Source organism: Triturus cristatus, chromosome 9 (genome assembly GCF_964204655.1).
Source record: "Triturus cristatus chromosome 9, aTriCri1.1, whole genome shotgun sequence".
NCBI classification, from domain to species: domain Eukaryota; kingdom Metazoa; phylum Chordata; class Amphibia; order Caudata; family Salamandridae; genus Triturus; species Triturus cristatus.
The window spans coordinates 1,170,066,228-1,170,089,281 of NC_140592.1; the positions used below are offsets into that span (position 1 = coordinate 1,170,066,228).

General features: G+C 45.5%; 1 long non-coding RNA gene across 1 annotated transcript in view; it reads left to right on the forward strand.

Annotated features, from left to right (window-relative positions):
- Window positions 1–23,054, forward strand: part of LOC146799574 (uncharacterized) — a 152,702-nt gene that overhangs the window by 20,113 nt on the left and 109,535 nt on the right. The gene's annotated exons all lie outside the window — the stretch shown is intronic.

The following is a 23,054-nucleotide window of genomic DNA, read 5'->3' on the forward strand; positions in this document are numbered from 1 at the left end:
TTAGAACACCCCCCAAAAAAGCAGTTCATGCCAGTCCAATAATTGGTTCACAGTCTTCAGTCTAATTGAATACCTTTCAGGGCGTGTATGTAAACTAACAAGCAGTGAGTATAGCTCTGCGCCTGGTAGGTTTTACAGCGCGTTCTAAAGAGGGGTGCGCGCGCAGCACGCAGCTCGCGCGGCACCAGCACCACGTGGCTCGCGCTGGGTGACCGGATGACCAGGAGTAACCTGGACCCGCGCGGCCCTGCTTCTGCGTTTATCTGCTGCTGGCGGGGGCAAAGGTCTGCCTGGGTCAGCAGGCCTCTTTGCCATGTAACGTGCCAGTGTCATGAGCAGGGCGTTAAAGGGCACGTCTTGGTGACCGTCTCAAAGCGCTCGTCTTCATGGGACAGCACGCGGCTATCACTAACGCGCGTTGTTTAACATTTTAGTAGCCTAATAATTCTTAGTAGCCTAATAATAATCCACATTTGTGAAGCGGGAACATTAACCCGTAAGGGTCTCTAGGCGCTGGGCGCCGTCGGGATGAAGAGTCACATGGTGCTGGGCTAATCTGCCGCCGGTGCCGGGGATCGAACCGTGATCCCCTGCCGCGGCGCCACACCTCTTTCACGCCTATGATTGGTGCTCTTCTGAGTCAGGCGTCTGAATTCCTCTAAAGTTTTCATGATATTTACCACAGTAGTCCTCAGTTAAATTGAGGCCTACACGGAGAAGGGGAAGACCCCGCCACCTCCAACTTTCGGGGCCATTGGTGTGGTCCGCTTCTGAATTGATTGACATCCCAAGGGGAGTGTGGAGGGGTTCTTCGGTGTGTATTTGTGATGAGCTAGCTTTCTTCTATACTTCAGTTTGCTACATTTGAGATAAATACACTAATCTTGCAATATTGATCAGTAGTATTGAGGCTAAACATAAACTGGTTATTGGTTCTGGCAGTGGTCTATGCTGGGGGTGCAGTTGGTTTTGGCCATCTTGGCGAGCCATGAGCACATCTGTTTTTACCCATCTCTCGTGCTCAGGCAGAATTTGTTTTTTAGGTAGTTATGTTTTCAGGAGTTACCCGAAGACTGGATCTGCAAGAAGAGAACAGATTGCCGCGCACAAACTTGGCTGTAGGAATGCTAAAATAGGCCCTGTGAGATCTGCCTCCATATTTGGGCCCCTTGATCTGCGGTAAGCTGGTGTTATTAGGAAACAGCTCCTAATAGTGGGGTAACAGCAGCAGCGCCAGATGCTGTAATGCTCTAAAATGCCCCGAGCACTGCACAGAAAAAGGCCTGGCTATGAAATGTGCCATATAGGCCCTCATTACCAGTTGCCAGGAGCGGTAGCCCTTGGGCAATGCCACTCCGGCCAGCTACATATTTTGTGTGGTGTTTCTGGGACTGTAATTACAGGGTCCTCAAACTCCGGACATGATAACTCTGGGCCCGAGCAGTGAGGGCTGCGGATAGCTGTTCTGCCCAGCACCCGCCTGCCTCCTTCATATGTCATCTTGGGTGGAGATAGCAGAAAAAGCTCCCCCCATTTGAAGGGAAATTATATTTGTCCTTCTGTTACCCTATGCCTCCAAACTCCCTCCCCCGCCCCCAGCGCCGAGAAAAAAGCTCCAAGCATGAGGTACATTTTTGCAGATTTGTACGTGGAAGGGTGAAAACCATGTGCAGTTGGATCTAGTATTAGCAAGTCTGAATGTTATTCCTCATTCTGGGGGGAAATTATTACCCCGGTATCTCATGGCGAGATACTGCCACCTTTATTTCCCGCAGAGACACCGAGGAATTCATAATGAGGGCGTAGTACTGTCATGCCAGTTTGCTTTAGGTCTGGCGTTCGTAGCACAGCAGACAAGGTGTTTGTTTACATGTGCACATGCTGGTTGCATTCACAAATGTGTGCGCCTGGCACTTGTAGTCTTTGGAAAGCGCATTTCGTCGGGTTAATCCCCTCGTTCCTCCCCCCCATGCACTTTGTGTTTTTTGCATTAGCTTAATCCTACGCCAAGGAGCTATAACTTCTTGGCACACACTGGCAGCGCAAGTTGGCACACAGATGAGAACCTATCCATGCGTTTTGCCGTGGCCTCTGCCCACCCACTGGACTCAGGTTATGCCAACTGATAACAACAACTCAAGACTCGCCGGTTACCCCCAAATCAGATCAGAGTCCCAACGCTTCCTCTCACAAATCTCGTGTTTGTTGCAGTGAGCTTTTAGCACTATATGAATGCACATGACAGTCGGCAAGATATCCCAGTGAGTAAAATGCACACTGCTGATATCTAGTGCTCGGCGGATCACGGGTTGAGTCGCAACAAGGCCAAGCCAGCCTTTCATCCGTACAGGTTGGGTAACTGAGTAACAGTAAATTCGGCAATGACAACATCTGTTCTTTTGTAGATCTTAGAAACAGCAGTAAATCTATTTGAAGAGCTATACAATGAGTTATTCTTATTATATATAGTACAATAAACATTGACATAGCAATTGTGAAATGCATGAATTGTTTTGGACAGGTGCGCGTGCATAGTTAAACATACCTAAGAATCACTTCCGGGGCATTGCACAGCATAAGGGTGTTTCTAGAAAGAAGGCATGGGTAGCAGGTGTAGATGCGCTGGTTGGGAGAAGTGGCGCTTGGCTCTTGCCACCCAGAGCTTCATCACCTTAAAAGTACTCCATTGACCTCCCATCCACGTGCCCCAAACCGCCCGAGACATGTTATTGTACAGCACGGGACACCTTTTCAAGACTGGGCATTACTTAGTGTTTGCTTGAAACCAGTGAGGCTAAAAAAGCTGAGACTTTCTGTCCACTGTGCCCACTTGTATCTTTATTTTGGGTCAAAAATACCCTTGGTACCCTTGGTGAATATTCGGATGACCACCTGCTGCAACTACCCTTCTATAGAAAGAACAGTTTTGCAGCATATGGCATTCTGCACATGTACAGAGCTGCTGTGGAGAATTTCAACTCGATTTTTTTACACAAGCATTTTCCATAGGTGCATCATATGGAGTCTTTCTTCAGCTGGAATTTCTACGCACCAGGCAGGAAGCTGCGCTGTATGCATTTATATGTTTACAGCGGGTTCCAAGCCAAAGGAGCAACACAGTTGATCACCTGTTTCACCAACCCGTTGATCACCAGTGAGAGAGCAGGAGGAGGAGCCAGCCCATCATGGCCGCTCGGAGCTGATGCTCCGTGTTGAACCCTCTTTCCAACTTCCTGAGCGGCATCCCTCCGCTTTGTTTTCCCACCCTGAAAATTGATTTCGAAACCGAAATGCAGGCTGATCACTTGAAGATCATTATCGCCCTTCTCCGATTAAACATTGCGGAGAAATGAGCCGTGACGTCCCTGCCTATGACTATGTGAAGATGGCTCCTGGTGAGCCGAGAGGACGTGCCTGGTACTGCAAGAAGTGCACCGTAAGGCCGCCGACCTCAGATTTTACCCAGTTAACAACGCCCCAACCCTCGGCCCGCATCTCAATTTGAGGGCCACTCACTGTGGTGACAGTCATCTGGACGGACGGCGCGCCGATAGTGAACGGCCAGCGGGAGCAAAGGTGAGAGCTCCGCCTGCGCTGACGAGACGTGGAGCGCTACCACTTCACTCTACATCCAAAGCGCTGCCACCTCGAGCGGAGATCAGGCCTCTTAATAGCAGGAGTACCAGAAGAATTTAAGTGGGGGTTCTTCACCACCTTGGAACTAGGGAGGATCCCGGTGAGCTTGCTGAAGCGGGCGCCCGACCCTAAGATGGCAGTCTGGTGAGGGGCGGTCGAGTTGGAGACACTGCGCTCATAGGTGGAGCGGGCAAGGAAGGAGCAACTGTCCAAAGGGTGTATGGTGGCGTGGACCAAATCACTTGCTTGGCTTCCCTGAACCCCCCCCCCCCAAATGTATTTACCTTGGGACTGTTTTTGACCCTAAACTGGGCTGAGTATTCGAGGCAGAGCCTGACCTAAGATGGCGCCCGAGCCGGGACTGCACTGAAACAGCCATTTTAAAATATCCATGCATCTGGAGAGAGAGTCAGAATCTCCTTTGTTACCTACCAGAGGCACTCCCACCCTGACTCTCAAGGGACCAAACTACTGAACACTGCTCTGTCACTAGCTCTCTAGATCTATGACCTGAACCACATGAACACCTGGCTGAACGATTGCAAGAATTTACTGCTCTGTAAATATGTAATATATAATTGTCTAAGACTAATCCCTGTTAAAATGTAATCCTGAGTGAATTTGCAATTTGTATATTTATATAACTCTAACCACTAGTATATGTAGTAGACCTCTGTACTTACTACCATTCCTATGTGATTTTTAGAGTTTCTGTTTGTATCTCTTCCTTGAGAGTGACTTTACAACTTGTACATCTACAATTTTTCCCTCCTTTCACTCTGCTTGTATATATAACTCTAGCCACTAGTATATGTAGTAGCCCTTTGTACTTACTACCTCTCCTATGTGATTTGAGTGTATCTCTTCATTCAGTGACTTTACAACTTGTACATTTGCAATTTTTCCCTCCTTTCACTCCGCTTGTATATATAACTCTAACCACTAGTATATGTAGTAGCCCTTTGTACTTACTACCTCTCGTATGTGATTTGAGTGTATCTCTTCATTGAGTGACTTTACAACTTGTACATTTACAATTTTTACCTCCTTTCACTCCACTTGTATATATAACTCTAACCACTAGTATATGTAGTAGCCCTTTGTACTTACTACCTCTCATATGTGATTTGAGAGTGTATCTGTATCTCTTCATTGAGTGACTTTACAACTTGTACATTTGCAATTTTTGCCTCCTTTCACTCCACTTGTATATATAACTCTAACCACTAGTATATGTACTACCTCTCGTATGTGATTTGAGAGTGTATCTGTCTCTCTTCATTGAGTGACTTTACAACTTGTACGTTTGCAATTTTTCCCTCCTTTCACTCCACTTGAATATTTGCAATTTTTTTCTGTTTGCATCTCTTATGTAACTCATGTAAACCAAAGTCATTATGTATCACAACGAGTGCTTTTGTAAAGCGCTCTGACACCTTCGGGTAATGTTCGCGCTGTATAAAATCGCATAAATAAATAAATACTTTTAGTCAGTTAGGGCCTGATTTCGAGTTCGGCGGAAGTTTTACTCCATCCACACGTGATGAATATCCCGACATCCGTATTACAAATGCATAATATCCCATGACACTTGCATTTAGATAGACAGGATAGCCATCACCTTTGTGACGGATTTACCGTCTGCGAACTTATCAGGCCCTTAAGTTTTGCTGATATGCATTGTAAATCAGCGTTGCGTCCACTAGAGGGAGCCAGTGCTCATCAGAAAAAAAATCTGCTAAAATACCAGGCTGTGTAAGAGATCTGAGCATTTTGCATTTACAGATGCGTTACCGGAGACAATGGTGCAAATAAATTGCTGTAGAATTATCACGAAAGTATATAACATTTTCAATGCCCCCCCCCCCCCCACACCCGTTTACAGTATCCTTTCCTTGACTGAATTTCAAGGCGCTTCTCAATAGATGCCCCGTTCCATCTCCTACTTTCAGTATAACTTTGGAAATAAAGATATTTTGGCCCTGGTAGAGGGTCAAATTTTGAGTGCCTTTTCCATTGGGCTGAATACATTTTTAAGTGGGACACGGGGGAAAAATACAACACCAGATCTTACAGTGATTAGGTGCTCACTGCTGGTGTCTGTAACCCACACGTGACTCGCTGGTTTGTTTCCGGGCAGTGCCTTGTGTGAAGTCCATTCTTGCGACGCTGATAAATTAAGCAACATCACATTCGGTAATAGTAACCTGACACACACAGCTCTGAAAAACAGCAGTAGTAAGCATTTAATAAGTAGCAGGGGTTTCACAGATCTGAAAAACAGCAGTCCCAAGCATTTAATAAGTAGCAGGGGTTTCACAGATCTGAAAAACAGCACTAGCAAGCGTTTAATAAGGAGCAAGGGTTTCACAGCTCTAAAAAAAACAACAGTAGGAAGCATTTAATAAGTAGCAGGGGTTTCACAGATCTGAAAAACAGCACTAGCAAGCATTTAATAAGGAGCAAGGGTTTCACAGCTCTAAACAAAAAACAACAGTAGGAAGCATTTAATAAGTAGCAGGGGTTTCACAGATCTGAAAAACAGCACTAGCAAGCATTTAATAAGGAGCAAGGGTTTCACAGCTCTAAACAAAAAACAACAGTTGCAAGCATTTAATAAGGAGCAAGGGTTACACAGCTCTAAAAAAACAGCAGTCACAAGCATTTAATAAGTAGTAGGGTTTTCACAGATCTGAAAAACAGCAATAGGAAGCATTTAATAAGTAGCAAAGGTTTCACAGCTCGAAAAAACAACAGTAGCAAGCATTTAATGAGTAGCAAGGGTTTCACAGCTCTAAAAACAGCAGCAGTCACAAGCATTTAATAGGCAGCAAGGGTTTCACAGCTCTGAAAAAACAGCAGTAACAAGTATTTAATTAGTAGCAAGGGTTTCACAGCTCTGAACGACAGCAGTCACACGCATTTAATAAGTAGCAAGGGTATGTATGTATGCTGTGCGTGGGGCTGTAGATTCATCCTCACATGCAATAAGCAGCATGGGAAATTGTTACTCAGTATACATAACTGATACCACTAATAACGTAAGAATCTGACTGAGTAGTGTGCTGCCTATCTGCTAAGTGCCGCAACTCCTCGTCAGGGCCATAAAGTGCTGTATGAATGCAAGTGCACAGAGGGCTGCAGTGCAGAAGAGATTCTGTCCTGCACTTAATGTCCTCCGGCCATTTAAGCTTCCTTTTTATTGGGTTTATCATTGATATAGAGACAGACGTAATAATTTTCGTTTAAAACAATTTCCATAGGGTAGTATTTGTAGCAAGTTACAACACTTCTCATTAAAGATTCATTAAGAGGTTCTAAGTCTCACAATAAACCAGATTAGTAAACATAAGTCGGTCTCATGCCTTCTGAGAGCCTAATATTGGACCTTGTAACAAGAGTAGAGAAACTGATTTAGTGTGGATCGATTACCTCACTTATAAAGACCACCCAGAATTAAGTAAAAAACGAGCCCCAGATTTCTTCTAGTGGGTGGAGCAGGTCATTACATATGTACCGGTGTATCTTGTGGGAAGCGACCGTCGCCATCGCCTCATTCCGCTCTTTTATGGACCGGGGTACAGTTGTCTTCCATCTACGGTGGATACACATCTTTGCTATGGCTAGAGACGAGTCCAGACAGCGTTACCTGTGGTTGGGCATTTCTAGAACGTCGTGCGCTTAGTAGAGTATAGCGAGCCCTGGTGAGGGATGTAAAACAAGGTCTCTCATTTGGGCCAGCTGCCTCCGTAGCAAAGACCTGAAATCCTGTATCATTCCGCTGGACCATGAGGCGTGGACCATATCTCCTCGCTGCCCTTTACACCTCTAGGGTGGGGCACACGCTGCCAATTGCACTTTGAGTAGCTTGTACGGTGACCAATGCCAATCTTAAAATAGCTAAACTTTAGTCTTGCTTCACAAAGGCTACGGTCGTGGGTGGTTACTAGATCTGCGCGTCCGTGGTCTGTAAGGCCGGTTTGTAGCTGTGATTGCCAACGCTTTTGAAGAGGTTGGACTGTTGGGTTTGAAAACATGCCCGCAATCAGGATGCCATATATCCTTGAGATGAGATTTATTTCGATAGCGATGCAACTTCGATAGATTAATATATGCACTATGGAGCACTACACCCCACCCCTCCCATAGTCACACCATAGAGGTGCAGCAACTGAACTCACTCGGCAGGAATAAAACTTCCATACTGGACCAACGCCCTAGCTTTTGCTGCAGGATAGCGTTCAAGTAGCTCCATAGTTGATAACATTGGAGACGGCCATTCCTGACCAGTTGGTATTGGTCATGTACATCCATGAAGGGTGTCACTGTGCCATGCAAGAGAATCTCAGATATCTTATGTATGCCCTATTGTTTGCATAAGAATCAGTTAAGCACTAGGCCCATTCCGCATCTCTGCATCGTTCCAGAGAGAAGCCTGAGCAGTGACAGCCACTATTTTACGGTAGTGGCTGGGCTGGGGGGGGGATGGGAGGGGTCTGGGCAGGGGTGGTAAATGGAAGAAAAAACACACACACTTACCTGCAGTCTGGCTCTCTGCCGACTCTTACTCCTCTTCCGCTCCTCGACAGTAGGAACCAGGAAGCACCCAGGCTCCTGACTCCCGTAGCCAATCACAACGCTGCAATGCAGCATTGGGATTGGTCTGAGTGCGGTGGTTTGGTGCTTAGACAGGGGCTGGCAGCCTGTGCATGTTCTCCAGGAGAGAATGTGGCCTAACGGCTAGGGCGGTCGGCCTCGGAGTTGGGAATCGGGTTTGAGTCTCGGCAGGGACGCTCAACATTCTGTGACTATGGGCAAATCACTTAATCTCCCTGTGCCTAACAAAAATGAATGTGTCCATCTGTAACGTAATTAGTGCTCATGTAAAGCTCGCTGATACCTTTGGGTCTAGTTTGCGCTATATAAAACTCCACACACACACAGGCTGTAATGCAGCTTGGGTGGAGAACATGCAAAGTGCACATGCCGGTTTGGCCGGCCTGAGACGGCCGGCCAAACATTCATGCGCACTTTGAATGGTTAAACCACTCCTCCCCCTGGCCCCTACTCTGTCAGCCCCCACACACACACCAGGAAATGGGAAAACTAAAATGATAACGTAGGTTATTATCATTTTAGTTTTCCTTTAACTACTGTTCGCAGAACACTGGGGCAACAAGCTGCCACAAGGGTGATAAAATCCATATTAATGCATGTGTTTGTGAACTTTGTTCCAAATCCAGATTGCATTAGCAATGATAGGGTCATTATGGGTTCACTTGACCTGTAGACCAATTTTACTAAATCATACATTATGGCCTGCGGCCCTAATAAACTTGCTTTGTGTACCCTTTTAATAGGCAATGGCGCTCTGAACTGCACTAGCACTTTTTCCTATCTAGGCATTACATTCTCTGCTACAGGCTCTTGGAAACCACATATTGCACATAGCAGGTCAAAACTTACTAGGGCAATTGGAACTTGACTTACTCTTCCACAACCTAAGGGTTGGGGCGCTATACTGCCCCTACTCCAAATTTATAAAACCCATTGTGTACCCACTGCAACATATGGGGCTGAAGTTTGGGGCATTCATAAATGCAACACAATCCAGACTGAGGAAAATAGGTTCTGCAGAAAGGTTTTAATGGCACCCAGTTCATCCTCCTATTTGGGTTGTGACAGCGAATTGGGCATTCTGTACATAGAGGATTATAAGAGCTCGCCCATCATTATTACGGTTGGCCATCTGGAAATACAAGGAGGTGACTCTCACTAGAGATGTCATTACAGACTGCCTCAGCTGTGACGAAGGTCATAAGACCCCTTGGCTTGCTAGTGTGGAATCTAGCCTGTACTCGGTTAGTCTGCAGGAGGCTTTTCTGACCCTGGGAGGCACCTTAAGATCACTAAAAGACAGTTCAATTCAATGTTATTGATTTAGATTTCTTACAGGATCAACAATAGACATAAATAAATGATTCAAACGCTTTTTATAAAATTATTCAGGTGAAATCTTTTATTTAAAACATGGGTAAAACAGATTTCATTAATTTATACATTTATAACAGACAAATTAATTCCGTGGTGATTTCAAGAAAGCAATCAAATCAATAGAGGTTATATCTAATAAACAATATTAAAAGACAGTTAAGGCTGGCTTTGTATGATCTACCTATCGAAGAGCGAGTGCTCATTGAGGGTCGGGGAAAAAAGTGTTGTTGCCTCCATAGATTCTGTATCGCTCAGCCAGATGGAGGGATACATGGCCAGAACCACAGGGGGTTGGGAAGCAGAGCTTTTTGGTCCGTTATAGGGCTGGCACAATGAAATATTTATTGTGTTTTTCATTGGGTTACAACACCACTCTTGATCCTTTGCCATGCCCTTGCGACGGGAACTCCGCCCAAACAATGTTGCATTTCTCATTTTTTGTGTGGATATTATGAAATATATACTAGGCTTTTTTGGATTCCCCTCATGAGAAAACTATGTATTAATATCAGAGAAGCCTCACTTGTCTTTTTCCAGCTAATGATGTGATAATCCATGTAGGTGCTTTTCTGAGAGTGGCGGTCAGAGCTCCTGGCTCAATGAACATTGATTAGATTTGTTGTCATTATCGGAGGTACTGTTTTGAATGTGTCTATCAGGGAATTGAACTTTTAACTGTTTTATTGTGTTTTGTCAACTTATTTTATTTTGCTATTTTATTGTATTTGTCTGTACTTTTATGGATACCTCTGGTGTTCGAATAAAGTTTTTTAAATTGAATTGAACAATAGGGTAATTCTTCGCCCAATCTGGAGTATTCTGGAAATAAATCAGCTGTGTGCCTGTAGCACCATTGTCGCGATAGCAATATGTGATAGACGTTGAGCATAATCATATGTGGTTGTATCCGGGCGTCGGAATTCCCCCCAAATTGTATCTGCAAATAGTCTGTACATAGACCGTCTTGCCATTTCTTCTCGCCAGATGTTGTATTTAATAAGCTTATATTTAATAAGCTGGTCTATCTTTCAAAGCTGGTGCAAGGGATAGCAATCGATAACATGCCCAGCACATACTTAAAGCGGGGGGCTACCACCATTCTCACATACGCTTGCAGTTCCATTGATGAACCATGCTTAAGGGCCTCGCACCTGAATTCCTGTCAATAGCAAAATAAGCTAATAAAAGTGTGTGCACAAGCCGGATCCTGAGTGTACGCATGTCTGCCCAATTGAAAGGTGTGACATTCAGACCAATGGGGGATGTATCGGCTCAAGGGCAGAGGCCACGCCCAGAGCCTTCTGCGTGGTGCTAATCAACCCACTATTTCCCTTTGTACGTCTCTCTGCACCTTCGTCATTTGCGCCTCGTTGGGCACTAAGGATGGTGAAGCTGTCCAACTTATTTTTGCCACAAATTTTGTTTAGAGGTCAGCAAAGCTCTCCCTACCCCTGCACTTCACAGGTGAAGTTCACAAAATATTGGTGGACCCTGGGTCACATGACCACCGTTTGAATATAAATTGTGAAGACTTTCAGGTGGTGCTGGAGTGCAGGAGCATATCTACTTGTGAAATTATACAACTTGATTGATTCTAAGATTGAACAATACTGTTAATGTCATTGTCAAATCTCTGCTCAGGCGTCTCTGCAGCTACTCTTTCCCCTTCGGTACTTCCTTCCCCTTCTGCTCAACAAATACTCTCTCTGCTCCCTGCCCTCTCTTAACACCAACTTCCCTCTCTAATCCCTGCCCTTTCTGCTCATTCAGTGGCCTCTGTGATCCCTGCTCTATTTCAACACACCCTGCCCTCTCTGCTCATTCAGTGGCCTCTGTGATCCCTGCTCCATTTCAACACACACTGCCCTCTCTGCTCATTCAGTGGCTTCTGTGATCCCTGCTCTATTTCAACACACCCTGCCCCCTCTGCTCATTCAGTGGCCTCTGTGATCCCTGCTCTATTTCAACACACCCTGCCCTCTCTGCTCATTCAGTGGCCTCTGTGATCCCTGCTCCATTTCAACACACACTGCCCTCTCTGCTCATTCAGTGGCTTCTGTGATCCCTGCTCTATTTCAACACACCCTGCCCCCTCTGCTCATTCAGTGGCCTCTGTGATCCCTGCTCTATTTCAACACACCCTGCCCCCTCTGCTCATTCAGTGGCCTCTGTGATCCCTGCTCCATTTCAACACACACTGCCCTCTCTGCTCATTCAGTGGCTTCTGTGATCCCTGCTCTATTTCAACACACCCTGCCCCCTCTGCTCATTCAGTGGCCTCTGTGATCCCTGCTCTATTTCAACACACCCTGCCCTCTCTGCTCATTCAGTGGCCTCTGTGATCCCTGCTCCATTTCAACACACACTGCCCTCTCTGCTCATTCAGTGGCTTCTGTGATCCCTGCTCTATTTCAACACACCCTGCCCCCTCTGCTCATTCAGTGGCCTCTGTGATCCCTGCTCTATTTCAACACACCCTGCCCTCTCTGCCCTTCCTGCGCACACACAGACCCTTTGATCCCTTTACTCCTTGCTCACACAGTGACTTTCTTCTCCGTGCCCCTTCATCTTCCACCCCTTTGAACAAGTACTGCCCTCTGTTAACACTCACTGCCCCCTCTGCTACCTGCCCCTGTTGCTTCCCCACAGGGTACAAGTTGAGTGTACACGCGGTTACATGGCATCTACCCACTCCTTTCACTGGGTGGACGCCGCCTTCCCTGCCAAGAAGTTGGGTCCCACAGAAATATGCTGAACTACTCCAGGTGTAATTTTCAGACACAGAGATACATTTAGCAGCGTCTGCACGTTCCGAGCAGCAACGTGGAGGTGAGGGTGGCTTTGTTATTTTAAATTCCAGCTGTGCCCAAAACAAAGGCCCAAATTAAGGGGCCATTGGCCTCCTTTTGATTGAGTATCCTGGCTGGGAGCGATCTGGAACCTCACACCTCGCTGCAAATGCATTGGAGGGGAAGGAAAGGCTGGCAGCTTCTTCACAGATATTTAAGAGAGGCATACATTTAACTTTGTTCAGTCCCTGTGTTTAAGACATATGCATGCACTGTAAGAATGTCAGATGTGTTGGTCTGTCCAAGTATTTACACAAATAAAAAATTAAATACCACTGTTTTGTTTTATTTCTTTTATAGCGCTACTCATCCCAATCCAGGGTGTCGGAGCTCTTTGCAGCACATGGACACATTATACATTGGAAATATATTTGTGTAAATTAATGTAAAGGATGTGTTACAAAAGAGAGTGAAGGTTAAAAGTTGTAGGAGTCCTTTATAGCTCACTGTGCTATATTAGAAGGATTACAATGTATGAACTGCAAGTAACAAAATGATCTCCATGTTAAAAGCAGTAACCCACTCACCCATCTACATAAAGCAACAATCTGTCATCTGTGTGTCAAAGAATGTGCTGTTGCAGGAGAAATATGAACCGTCTATGATACCTTGATTTTAAACTGGGACTAGACAAAACACAGATCTCTCAAGCAAGTACATTAACCTCCAGAGTTATCTTACCATTATTAGTATTCCCTGAGAATTACTGGGCAAATAAAGATCAATGCAGCAGGTGCCTTAACCAATAAAATATTTTAACCCCTTCGTCCCGGGGGTAATTCCCCCGCGGTGCAGGGGGGGCGGCGGCGCTGTGCTCGTGACGAGCCCAGCTCGTCATGAGGCACAGTGGAGCTGTGCTCATGACGAGCTGAGCTTGTCACGACTCCACCCACTAATTGATTCTCCCACACAGGCAGGGAAACAATCGCGTGTGGGCGGAGCGCGACCGTTATGACGAGCCCAGCTAGTCATGAGCACAGCTCCACTGAGCCTCATGACGAGCTGGGCTCGTCATAAGCACAGAAGGGGTTAAAATGCAGACTTTATAACCAACTAAGCAGACTAGATTTACTGCCATGTGTCTCCTTGTTGGCAGTTTCTTTGTGGCAGAGTTTTAAAAGATAAATGTATAAGTTGAGGCCCGGATTTTGCGTCAGGGTTGTGTCACTTTTTTGGTGCAACTCCAACGCAAAATCTTGTTTGTTAAATATTGTAAGGCACTCAAATGTACTCATGATAGACCTGCTAAATATATGTGTGTAGTCTTAAGGCCAGATGTCACTTCTTGTGATATCAATTCCTGTGAGGTCATGGGTTGTGATGCCACTTCCTGTGATGCCATATGCGATGTCATGCTCCATGATGTCACACGCCATGATTTCACTTGCACACTGCCTAACTTGGTTAGTCCCCCAACTTCTTTTTTTAGGACTTGTGCATTCTCACATACTACACCCTCTTCTCCATGCCTCCCATGAAGACTAGCTGCTCACTATGCTCCTGTCCCCTTCACCCCTACACTGTACCCTTTCTGTTTCCTGTCCTGTCTACTTACACAATGCCTCTCTGAACCGTCATGGCCCTTAGTGCCAATATCCGCAACACTCCCTATCCCCCATACAGCAATGTTATTTGGAAATAAAACACACAACACCTTGTTTGTGCAGAAAATTGCTGCAGGTTTATTTGCATAACAAATATGCCAACATGGTGGGTTATCTTACGGGCGATCCAAGGGCAGGCAACCCCTCCGCCGCCTGATGAGCCAAATTACACCGTGGCCGTCGCCAATCGGTGCTTACCAATTTTGGGGGAGGGACTAACCCCTCCCACCAGTGGACCGCCAGTCCACCCCCTTATGCCCCCGAAGGGGCGGAGCGTTCCAGGCAACCCTCGGTTGCTCAGGTCCACAACCGCCCGTAGGACTAACGGGGCGCCGTCGCTCTTCCAGGGTACAACGTGAGGACGTTCCTGGGGATATTTGGCATTGCACCCTTGTTGTGCTCCTGCAGAGGGTACCCCTCTGTACCTTACAGCCTCTGGATCGCCCTGTAACTCTGCCTGCTCTGGGTGTGGCCACCGTCACAACTAGGGCCCCCCACCACGGCCGGCATTCCTACCTACATCCTGCTGATTCTAGGGCCTCCCCCAGGTCCAGCAAGAATAAGTCCATTCCCACTCTGGACAGGTGTACCCCATCTTCTTCAAAACATCCTGTGGACTTGGCGTGCAGTAGCCCATGTCTGATAAAGCCGAAACCCCTTTGCTCTGTGAATTTACACATAGCGCTGTTAACCCTCCTGCGCCAGGCTTCTACGGCCTGCCCTGACCGAGCTGTTTGCCACACTAGGCGGGGGTTATTTCAGACCACCACAGTTCACATGTCCCCAACTGATTGCTGTGGAGTTGGTATGCAACCCAATACCTGATCCAAACCCCCTCTGGTCAGTGAATTTAGGCATGGCACTGTTAACTTTCTTGCACAAGGTTTCCACGGCCTCCCCTAACCGGGCTGCTCGCCACACTAAACGGGGTGTTATCTCAGACCACCAGGAACGCATATGCCCCAAATATATTGCTTAACCTACACATGGAGGACCTTAATTCTTGCAACAGATCCCTCCTCCCCAAGAGAGTCAGGTCATTGCCTCCTAGGTGTAGGACCAGGATGTTGGGAGGGCAGACAACCCCCCCAGTCTGTGCTGCAGCTTCTTCAGCAAGCTGTTCCTGCGCATGCCTGGGTACATACCCCCACCCAATTATTCTGGTGGCGGAAAAAGCCATGCCTCTATTTCCTGCTTTCTGCCCACCGTGCACTCACAAGACGCCTGACTGGCCAATCACTCTGATCGTTGATCCTGGCAGAATGAAGAAATGTAAGGATGCCAAACACATTTCTTGAATCATTGCAACCAACCCATACACCTCTCAACTTACACGTGGAGGAAATCATTCCTTACATCAGTGCACTCCTACCCAGGCAATGCAAATCATTGCCTCCCAGGTGTATGACCAAAATGTTGGGAGGGGAGACACCCCCCTTAGCCTGTGCTGCAGCTTTCACAGCAAGCTGTTCCAGCGCATGCCTGGGACCCCCAACCAAAGTGACTCCGTGATGGATATACCCATGCCCCCATTCCCGTGCCCCTCTCAAGGCGCACACAAAAGCCATTCACCCAGACCTATGATCCTGTAAAACAAGAAATGCTGTTTTGCCAAACACATTTACTGCAGCACTTCACACCATTCTATCCCACTACTTGAGATTGCCCATAATTACACACACTAGCACGACACCCCGCCAAACCCTTGATGCCTTACCGGGTTGCCATCGGTAAAATTCACACTGTACATGATTCACTCAACCTGTCCTACGGCCACTCCCCTGGGTGGCTTACCGACGGGAGTACCGCTAAAACATTAGGAATCCCATCATCCCACCTGCATGATGCGCTCAGCTCCAGGCCCCCCTAAAAGCTGCAGTCGCTGCTTTTACAGAAAGAGTGACTACAAAAGCGCTTGCCATGACCCGCATCGCCTGACATGTAAAGTATGCCTGTATTACCTGCGCAACCTAACTTTGGTTAGAGGCGAGCTATCAGCATGGGTCCGAAAATACCCTCTCCTGGAGGGAGAGGGCCAGGCCTCCTAGGAGTCGCAGCACACTCAGTCGGAATGACCCCCGTTTGTCCATAGCGCTAGAGCAATCACGCTGCTCCTGTCACTGTACCCTTCTGCAAGTGTATAGCCAATGTATGTCTACGTCCCTAAGTACAACTGCCTGCCTTCGCTTAAATGATGGACATGCCCACTTGCAACCTGTAACATGGCCCTGGGACCAGTGTGCAACTACTTTGCTGAGTTGGCCTCACCATTTGCACCGCCCTTTTGATTGCTAAACCATGGCGGACCCCTGGATGGCGCCAACCAAGGTTTGGGGGAATATCAGTATTGTGTTCCCTATTACAGACACTGCCCCCTTTAGGAACGACAACTTACACAGCCCCCCAGGCTTACTTACTGTAGTCCGATCCCAGATACACCCTACCTGCTGCCCAATTGTGACCCTTGGTGGTTAAAACCAGCAATGGCCCTAGTTCAGTGCCACCACAACCCCCTTCCTAATGGTACATGGACCAGTTACTTGACAAACGTGCATGCAACAGTCAACCGAGCCCGGGCGTGCTGCTGCTGGCTGAATCTTGTTCAAGATGGCACACTCCATGAGATGGCCGTAAGTAATGGAAGCCCCCATCACTCTGAGGAGATTTTGTTCACCCCACAGAACTGTTCGTTGCTCACAACAAATTAGGCACAGGTCATAAATCCAAACAATGCAGCATGGGCACCACCCAACATGCAACTAACTGATAGTGAAAAATAAGAGGATAAGCAGTGACCAAGGGTCTCATTTCTCTGATAAACACCATGGTGACACTGCTGTAATTAATAGCCTGACATCTCGGAGAGAAGTTCCAAATATCTTTGGAAGCCCACACCTTGAACATATCCAAAATAGAGAAAATGGTGTCAGCTACACTAAGGAATGCTACAGTATATCCCTCTTAAAAAAATTAGAGATGTGATGGATGCTGGAAGGTTTGACCACTCAGAAAACATGTTTGAATACTGCATGGGCCAGGAAGAGTCTGAGAGAAGTGAAGCCGAGCAGGAAGGGAACTGGAAATGGGCCAAGAACACAGGTACAATCTTAGACAGTCCAAGGGGTGTCCAGGACAAAGAGGACATGAGTAAGGGCCGATGCCAGTAAATTTGACGAATCACTGACAGAATATCGAGAGACAAAAAATCGACCTACAAAAATATTGACACAAGAATATCGAAGTCCTATCTACATAATGGTAAGTACAAAAATATTGGGAAAAAATATCGTTGTTAAAAATATCGATATCAAAAATATAGTTTTTTTAAATGTTTAAAAAAATCATATAATGTGGAGACACAGGTACATTTTACCACACCATATGGCTCTGCCCGGAGATAGCGCGCTACTGGAGGGTGGTGTTGCGTACACTCTCCCAGGTCACAAATGTCACAATTCTTCCGGACCTGAGATGCTGTTTCCTCAACATCTGGGAACCTACAGATCTGAACACTATCGCTCAGGACTGGGTCACTCTAGGTATAACAGTGGCAAAACGAAGTATTGCACAACGTTGGGGGTCCAGACTTAGCCCTACTCTTAATCAATGGTGCAAGGATATGGATATGGCGATGATGGTGGAAAAGTCCGTGTATGTTCACCGGGGATACCCCAAAAAATGGACAAAGGTTTGGGGAAGTTGGAATGCATACCAGGGAAATATCTTTGAGCCCCCCTCATTGGATGAGTCCGAGTCAGACGGTAGTGAAAAACCACACTGTATCATATGAAGATTAGTAGACACATCCTGAAGGTTCGCTTGTTCTCGCTGACTTGGGCTGATGAGTCTCTGATGTATAATACCATAGAAGTAATCCATATACAATATCCTATTTATGTCTGTGCACCATGTGAAATATACTGTCACTGTAACACTGAACGGAATGTTTATAAAAAATTTTATGAAAAAAAATCATAAAATAAAGTAAATAAAACATATAATTAAAAGAAACATAGTTAATAATATTTTGAAATGTTTAAAATTATAACTAATACATATACTGTAACAATAAATTAAACATATATGTATAAAATATAATATATATACTTAATAATATTTATAGATAATTATTTTAATAACTTATACATTGTTAAAAATCATTTTAAAAATGATAAATACATATATACACAATAATATAAATAAAAATATAATTAATATATATAACAATTAAAAAAATTAAAAACATTTTAAATCTTTTTAAAATAAATTTTAAACTACATTAACTAAAACAGGAGAGGAAATATGATAGCGGAGAGGATAAAATTACAATTCTCACACCAGAGAGTGCAACAGTAGGGAAAGTGTTGGATAGCGTAGAGGTTAACATTACTATTCCCACTCCAGAGAGTGCAACAGTAGGGAAAGTGTTGGATAGCGACGGGGTTAAAATTACTATTCCCACTCCAGTGAGTGCAACAGTAGGGAAAGTGTTGGATAGCGTAGGGGTAAAAATTACTATTCCCACTCCAGTGAGTGCAACAGTGTGGAAAATGTAGGATAACGTAGGGGTTAAATTAACATACTTATTAATTAAATAATTTTTGTAAAATAAATAACATATTAATAAGTAATTAACAAAAAAGTTAATAATAAGTATCAATAAAAGTAAATTAATATTTACTTAAACAACTTTACTTCCCACCATATTCCCCTATAAACCCACAACCCGCTGCACATAAAAAATAACACAATTAATTTAATTATCACTTAATCAAGTAATAAAAATGTATTACAAATGAATAATTAATTAACAATAAATTAACAATAACTAAAAAATAACAAATTAATGAGAATTACTATAATTATAAATTAAACAATTAATAAAAATTACCAATTAATAATTAACAATAAATTAATAATTAATAACAATAAATAAAACATATGAATTAATTATAATTAAATTACTTCCCACCCTATTCCCCTATAAACCCACAACCCGCTCTGATACTAAAACGCAAAATTTACTTTAAAATTTTTTACGAATTTCTAAACATTTAATACATAGATTTAAAAGTAATTAAAAAACTTTACAAAAAATCTTAAACACATAAATATTAAATATATACTAAAATACATAACACTAATACAAATATCGATATTATTAACAACGATATTTTTGCTAACGATATTACTTCGATATAAAAAAAAACCTATATTACTTACCTTAAGGTCGATATTCTGGTCACCGATATTCTTGACATCGATATTCTGTCCCTACGATATAAAAAACTCGATATTAGTGTAGGTCGATAAAAAAAACCTCGATATTATGTCTGCATACCAAATTTGACTAGTCTCTCAAAGGATCTAAGAGTCTCTGTAGCTTCTGCCACATCATCCATGCCTGACAGCGCCACAAAACAGAGCAACACGCCCGTTTCGGGTAATAGACCCATTTGTGTGTTGTTTTAGAGGGATCTTTTGCCATGCGTTAATGAAACATTACAGTCCTCTCAAGCAGGACCACTCTCTTGCACAAATACCATGCACCAGCTACATGACCTGACAGTGGGCCTTCTAATGCTCTCCCTAGAGTCCTCAGACGCAACCCCTCCTTCTCATGGCTCAAAAGGGACCTGAAAATCCATCTCCTAAACAAATACTTTCCTGACCAACGTCAACTAACCTAGACTTCAATATCCGAGTTTATTCCTCTCTCTTGACATTCAAGGACAGTTGGGTGCCGATTCCGATCCTGGAAAAACCGGGTACGAACCGTCGGTCGGGCCGCGTTTTCTCCGTCCGACTCGTACCCGGGAAAAAAACATTACAAACACGAAAGTACGAATCGCACGGAAACACCATTTCCGTACGAATCGTAAAAAACACCGACCGACGAAAATATACATACAAATGTGATCCGGGAAAGCGCCGACGTAATGTCGGGACGCCTTCAGGCAGCGTTTCACAAACCAGGAAGTACGAATCGAACCGACAGCAGTCCGGACGGCAATATTTTTACGGCACCCAAAAAGTGCCGGAAAAGCGAAGTACGCCGCGAAACGACCAGATTAGGGGGCCCGGTACGCGCCGAACCCCCCCCCCAGCCCCCGTGAGTACGCGCCGAACCCCTGTGTATGTACACCCGTGTACGTACGAGTCATACTTCCCCCACCCGTGTATGTACACCCGTGTACGTACGAGTCGTACCCCACCCCGTGTATGTACACCCGTGTACGTGCGGACCGTACCCCCACCCGTGTATGTACACCCGTGTACGTGCGGACCGTACCCCCACCCATGTATGTACACCCGTGTACGTGCGGACCGTACCCCCACCCGTGTATGTACACCCGTGTACGTACGAGTCGTACCCCCACCCGTGTATGTACGGTGCGTACCCTCAGCGCTATGCGCTGGGGGTATGCACCGTACATACATGGGTGGGGGTACGACTCGTACGTACACGGGTGTACATACACGGGGGGTACGACTCGTACGTACACGGGTGTACATACACTGGGGGTACCACTCGTACGTACACGGGTGTACATACACAGGTGGGGGTACGGTCCGCACGTACACGGGTGTACATACACGGGGGTACGGTCCGCACGTACACGGGTGTACATACACGGGGGGTTCGGCGCGTACTCACGGGGGCTGGGGGGGTTCGGCGCGTACTCACGGGGGCTGGGGGGGGGGTCGGCGGGTATGCGGGCACATGTCTCCATGGTTGCTATGGGAGTTCGGTCCGTACGGTGCATTTTCCATACGGTTGTAACATCGGACGCACGGGACGGATCGTACTTGCGCGCTCGGACTTCACTTTTCACATTTGTACGTAAAATCGTCCGGGGATGTGTCGGACACTTTTTCCGACCCGAGGACGTGTGGGGAAATTTTCCCAATGCGATTCGTATGGACTTTTTCCCATACGAATCGTACTTGGCAATTTGTACGCTACTTGTACGATTCGTACGGTAAAAAGACCGGAAACGAGTCGTACGGGGAAAATTTTTCCAGGATCGGAATCGGAATCGGCACCTTGGTGTCCGGACTGAGTTAACCACCTTATCTTCCATGCTGTATTTTTTTCTATCCCTGGTTTTGCTTCCTTACTGCCTGCCTACTTTGTAGTGCAATTTCCGTCTGTTTTTCTTTATAGTATGTATGTAAAGCGCTCTGATACCTACGGGTCAAGCTAGCGCTATATAAAACTTAAAAAAACAAAAATGAAATGATAGTCAACTGGTCAGATGGATCTGTATGTTGTATGTATCACTGTGTGTAACTGCTGTACCACGCCTCTTTGCCTCACTCACCTAGAGGCATACAACATACCATGTGCAGGTCAGCTGCTCTTGGGGAGGCCAGAGTGCCAGGTTCAGGTAGGCATTGCATAATTTATGAAATTATTAAAAGCCTGTTGCTAGCATTGCTGAATGCCGGGCTGCTGAATACCAAGGCTTCCTAGTCTTGATTCCACTTCATGCCTCTTTCTTTCACCACCTAACACTCACTTTCTTTTTATCTCACTGTTACAGGTTTTGTTTGTCCCTTCTATCTCCTTTCTCACTGTTTTGCTATTTTCTCTCCTTCCTGCCCCTGCTCTGTCTTTCTCTCTGTTGCTCCGTGTCAAAGCATGATTATATAAATTCAAATCCTGGTTTCCAAAAAAGAGTGCCAGCATCCAACCACCGGCACAAATTAAGCACTACAATGAGCTAAAATTAGAGGTGTTGATTAAAATGACTGATATGGAGAAATGTCAAGTGGCGAGTAGTTATAGTGCACCAAACACGGATTACTCACGTATGAGCATCCCTCTCAATAACTGACATATGGCAGCTCTGGGCACCACCATTTCACATACCCATTTTCAAATGCAAGCATTGTTGAGAGTAACCAATAATAATTTTGCATGATTGACAGGCATTTTCTGTTATAAGGCTCAGAAGCAAGTTGTGATGTGATATTACACATTATTTGAGCTAGTTATGACATCATAGGAAGTGACATTACATGGTCCTTAAAACTTTGACCAAAGGAAATGATGGACGGAGTGTTGAACATTGCAAGCACTCACCCCCAGTCAACTGATCTGGGTTTAATCCATCACCGTTCTTTAGCCCACTCTGCCACCCCAGTTCAGACATGGCCATATGCAAATCAGTCTGACCCTGTGCCTCATGGGAACAGTCCAGCCCGAACTGCCAAGCCATGTCTTCCCTGGACCGGAAACAAGCTTCCTAGGACCGGTTTCTGGCATTTCAGCCGTCTTCAGCCAGGCTTGCTTGAATCCAGTGGCAAAGTGAGCAAGGGACTCACGTCTGAGCATACCCTGCCAACTTATGGCGAACAAAGCAAAACCAAAGGAAATGATGGACGGAGTGTTGAACATTGCAAGCACTCACCCCCAGTCAACTGATCTGGGTTTAATCCATCACCGTTCTTTAAACTTAAAACTTTGACATCATAAGAAGTGCTGTTGTAAAGTCTTAGCCTCGCAAATATTCCGACAAAGTGGGAAAAACATTACAACAGTATGTAAGATCTGATAAATGACAGGTCACCATCATGAGCGGCACATTTGTAACTCCTAGTGACCATGGATGGTGTCTCTAACATTGTTTATTGTACCACTAGATGAATTACACTGTTATTCATTAGCCTCCGCAGTGGGAGTAATGCGCAGCTGCACCTGCATTTCTTATTCGTTGTGTAATAGTTTAGAATTACACGGCTCATCAAAAGCTGAGAATTGTCAGGCCATATTATAGCTTCTGCAGCCCCAAGTGACAAAGTGGCATGCCAAGGGCTTAGAGGAGAGGTAATTGTCAAAGGGGCGCCACAGGAAACATAGGGGCGATTACGATGGCGGGCGGACAAAGTCACCCGCCATCGCAGCTGCAAAAGGGACTGCCCGCCATAGGTGCGGCGGTCCCGCCATACGAATTATGATGCGCCC